We start from the raw sequence: 5119 nt of genomic DNA on the forward strand, positions 1-5119 counted from the left end.
ATTCCGCCTTACTCTGAAATAAACTATTGTCTTTTGCACATGGTTGATATTGAGTGAATAGTTCTGGAATCCATTGATTCATGTAAAAATTTTATTAATTGCCAAAAATTTCAATAAGTTACCCTTATTGGTGGACAACAACAACAAAATCCAAGCCTATGCGGTCCAGCTCTGTGCGGTAGAACTTCCTGGTACCGGTTAGTCCTAGGACTAACATGCAGCTCAAAGAAGAGTTGGTCCAACACAGATGAGTTCGATTTGGTTAGAACTAAGCAGTCATATTTACAAATGGGTTAAGAACTTTAAAAAAAATGTACAAAGGAACAATGTCAGTACTGGGTTCTTCATTGTTCATTTTCAGTAAAATCTCTCTAGGAGCCAGATAACTCCCCCTCCCCCCCCACATCTTGGCTTTTGTGACCTACAGATGTCTCCAAGTCTGGGGCTTCATCTCTTTTGCCCTGTAATACTCAGGGAGATAAAGTGCCATCCTCCCTTTAACTAGGGACCCGGCCCATTGTGTAACAATTTGGCCCTCTTGAGAAGACATACAGAAGTTTTCTGATTCTTTTGAATCTGAACAACTAACTCGACAAATGGCTACAGAGCTCATTCTCATGGTACGTGTAGAGTACAATATTCTGGAGCATGAGAAAGCAAACATTCCCTTCTTTATATCATTTTGGGAGCTTCGGGAGGCCAAGGCTTATTGCAGGAGCAGTGAGAAATCCAGGAAAGTTTTATTTCTCCACAGTTAGGTGATCTAAGTGGGAAGAAATTCTACCAGGCAATGTAGATGTTTTATGTAAAAATAATAAAGGATGGTTTAGGTAGATAGACTAGGTAAGCTTTCTGAAATGAGTTTTAAAAAACTATAAGTGGTAGAGACAAGAATAAGATAATTGGAGAGAAATATCCACTTTGGGGAATCCTCTCCTTCTATTTGGTAACCGTGACCTTGGTAGTATTTCAGACTTCTCTAGAAAACTCCTGTTTCTAGAACTATGTCAATAGGATACTTGGAAAATGTCTTTGAACTGACTCCTGCTCTATAAAGAATGTGTAATTCTCATCATCATTTGTTCCATTCCAAATCTGTTGAAAGTTCTGAACTTGTGTGTGGTTACAATAATATAAAGATTAGTATATGGTTAGAAAGTAATAAATATTGAGTTTTTGTGTTAGGGTTTTTGAACTGGGAGTTTTTTAAACCAATAGTCTTCTTTAATCTTTATTTTTTAAAGCAATATCAATGTTGACTGATAGTGTAATTAAGTTGATGAATTAGTTTGATATGTGGAATTCCCTTCTATTATACATACTGACACCAAGAGTGTAAGATATGACATCCCATTCACTGTAAAAATAGATCATTTCTTTTTATTTTTGTGTGCAGTAGTTCTCTCTCTGGTCCTTATAATCAGAGTTTTAATGGTTATCAAGTAAGTAGTCTTAATAATTGACTTACTTGGAACTCTTTCTTTCAGCTTTTTGCCTGAATTCATCAATGGAGACTTTGATTCAATAAGGCCTGATGTTAGAGAATACTATGCTACTAAGGTAAACCATAAACACTTTTATATTTAACATCTTTCTCATTTGATTGCTTTTTCTATGTTCTTTCTGGTTTACTTGGTGTATGTGTAGGGATTCAGAAACTCATTGGTTATTAAAAAAAGTTATAGCAATTATAATACACATTCAGATGGAAATTTAGAAAGACAAATGGAAACGACCTTAGAAATTCTATCACCATCAGATAAGCATTAATGCTTAGTCCTTCAAGCACATATATTTTTTATGAGTTTATAGTTTATATAGGCGAATTTAACAATCAACTGTTGTTGTCCACATCCTCATTGGGTATTATATATTTTTCACAAATCACTTTTAATTTCATTTAATGACTGTTCTGTATTTTACTTAATCAATTCCCAATTGATTTCCATTTAAGTTGTGTCCATTTTTTTGCATTGTAAACTAATAAAAACATCTTTGTAAGTGAGTTTTTATCAAAATGCATAATTATAGAACCACAGTTTTTTTTCTTTATTATTTAGTTTTCTTGAAACTGTTATTACCCAGTTCCGAATCCAACTTGAGATGAACAATAACGTACAGCTTATTAAGTGTTATTTTGTCATTGCTGTTGTGAAAATCTTCCAGAGACCTTGCCACTTAAGAACATAAAAATGATCTAACTGAGAATGATAGAAGACACATAGAAGTATTATACTGATTAATAATTCAAGCTTTCTGAATTTTCTGAATTCTGGCTTTAGAGGATAATGCATAGTTTTAAAGATAAAAATTATAGCCTCAGCAGTTCTTACAGACAAAACACCATCCTCTGTGTTATTCTGTACTGACATTTGCAAATTATGCATATTTTTAAAAGAAACAGCAGTAGTTGAAATAATAAAACTTTAAATTCTTTATAAGGCTTGGGGTTTGATGAAATAAATTCAAAAAAAGGAAAGAGGAAAACTTTTACAGAATGAAGCAAATAAGTGGGGAGGGAGGGAGTGACAGAAGGAAGGAAAGGAAGAAGGGAAAAGAAGAAAAACCAAGAAACATGCTTCTAGGCGGGGAGACAAAGGTACCACGTTCATAACATTAGGCTGTTCCGATACGGAAACTCGGGGCCGGCAGGGAATGTAAGCCCACCAGCTGATGAGACTTCCCATCTGCAAACGAACACTGTTCCCAAGTCAGTGTTTGATATTCATGCTCAATTACGTTAACATTGGCAAGTTTCTGTTCATTCCCCACAGCCTCACTTCTCATTAACTCCATACCTCAACCTCATTAGGATGGAAAGCCCTCAGCCTTGCTTACAACGCGGAGTTTTACACATTCATAGATATTAATCATATTTTCAGGAGCATGAGAAACAGCGGGAGAGGCAGGGACGGGCAGGCTCAGGAACAAGTTGAGGATCTGGCCAGATGGGACTTTTCCCCTCCTCTTAAATGCTGCCTGCTTGGTACAACTGGAAGTGCCAAGCTGGTCGTTCCTGCTTCAGATGAGGAAGTGTCAGCAAATCACGGGGAGTTGGCTTTTTAGTTTCTGAATGCAGTAAAATGGGTTCAGGGATAAAGGAAAGCTTTGAGTTAATATCTTTTGATGAATGTCTCTTATATTTCCTGCTTCAGTTTTTTGGGGGTTTTTTTAACCTCTAAAGCTAATTTATGTTTGCTAAGGTTTAGTTTTTAAAGCAGGATTAGCTGCATATTCTAATTCCTACATTGCATAGTTGTAAGCTGATCAAGTGCAATCCAGCTCTTTCATTGTATCTGGGAGAACTAACTGCTTTTGAACTTTCTGGACCTGTTTCTGGCAGGCTTCAGTGATGTCTTTGATAGAGCTAATGTGCCCTGCATAGGTCATGGTGAATGTTTAGCTACATTTTCAATAATGATGATAATGACAACAAGTTAATGCAGCATTACACACAATTCATATAAGCCATTATCTCCAATTTAAGCACTCTTTAAGCTGCTCTGTTACAAATGAAAGGAGGTTATCTCCACTTGCAGATACACTTTTTTTCTCCCATCTGGTCTGGATATCAATGAAGCTACACCTGGAGCTCCAGTGAAAAAACTAAAATAAAAAGAAATTTAAAATGGTAGTCTTGTTAAAATCATAAAGGGAATTTTTTAGCCAACATTTATTCATACAACCTTTTTTCTCCAATAGAGACTTACAGAAAAAATCCAGGTTTATAACTTTATAAAATTTTGAATTGGGTTGCTTTCTTAATTTCTGCAAACACTAAAATATAAAGAATTTGACTTGTCAGCTGTTAAACAGAAGACATTATACCCCGGAGGTTGCCATCTGGGTTACAGTTGATCTATGAACAGCGCAGGGGTGAGGGGCATCACCCCTACTGCCCCCAACCTCCGCATGTGCGCGCACACACACACACACACACACACACACACTTGAAAATCAACACTCCCACCAAATGTAACTCCTAGTAGCCTGCTATTGACAGGAAACCTTACTGAAAACACAAACAGTTGATTAACACCTACTTTGTATGTTATATGTGTTATGTACTGTATTCTTACAATAAAGTAACCTAGAGAAAAGAAAATGTTAAACTCATAAGGAAGAGAAAATACATTTATAGTACTGTACTGTATTTGATCCTGTAGATTTACATCTTTTGTTTGCAAGATTAATCATCTGTCAGTACCTATGTTAGTATTGTCTCATATGATACAAAACACTGTAGATGTTATACATATTCCTAACACTAGACATCAAAAGTAAGATAATATAAAAGGATTCATATGTATTGACAGGTATAATGATTCATGCATTGATAAGGAAGAAGCAGCAGTCTGATTGCTTTCTGTTAGCCTATGCTTTGTGTAATTGATACCACAGGAGGTAGCTGGGAAATTCTTATATTAATAGTAATGCAGTATATCCTGTAGCTAATATTATGCACTTAACAGCTTCATGCTGCAGCTTTATACTTGTTTACCTTTCCCTTGACTGCAAATGGTATCGTGTACAGTCTGTTTTGATAAATTTTAACTTTTTATAATAGATTTGTGTATATCTCATGGTAGTAAATGATAAAATAGACTAGTATATGCATGTTTTATGCATTCATGACATACCTAACTTTTTCTTATTTTTTTTCCATAGTTCATGGCTATGCAATTTATGAGTTTTTTCAAATTGTTGCATATCTCCAAAAATTTTTCCAATACACTTATGGAAAAAAAAATCCATATATAAGCAGGCCCATGTAGCTCAAATCCATGTTGTTCAAGGTTCAACTTTAGTTATCTATCGTTGTGTAACAAATTATGCTAAAATTTTTCATCTTAAAATAGAAAATACTTTTTATATCACACAGTTTCCCTGGGTAACCAGCATGAGAGTCAATTAACTAGATGGTTCTGACTCAAGGTTTCTCGAGATTATAATATAGCTAGTGTTTCAGTCACCTCAATGCTCCTCTGAGAGCCTTGAGGCTCCTATTCTCTCACAAGATTGTTCAGGTGGTTGTTGATTGGTCTCACTGGCTATTGGTTGGAGACGTCAGTTCCTTGTCACTGGGCTGCCCACACAGGGCCACTTGCTTTCCAGAGAG

At 35.6% G+C, this 5119-nt stretch overlaps 1 long non-coding RNA gene across 2 annotated transcripts in view; it reads left to right on the forward strand.

Annotated features, from left to right (window-relative positions):
• Positions 1 to 5119, forward strand: part of LOC109374490 (uncharacterized) — a 145802-nt gene that overhangs the window by 123970 nt on the left and 16713 nt on the right. For both annotated transcript variants that reach the window (XR_002122393.1, XR_002122392.1), the window contains exon 4: positions 1488 to 1560. This is a non-coding gene — a long non-coding RNA (uncharacterized LOC109374490). The remainder of the gene's footprint in view (positions 1 to 1487; positions 1561 to 5119) is intronic.

Source organism: Hipposideros armiger, unplaced genomic scaffold, assembly GCF_001890085.2.
Source record: "Hipposideros armiger isolate ML-2016 unplaced genomic scaffold, ASM189008v1 scaffold_825, whole genome shotgun sequence".
Taxonomy (NCBI): Eukaryota; Metazoa; Chordata; class Mammalia; order Chiroptera; family Hipposideridae; genus Hipposideros; species Hipposideros armiger.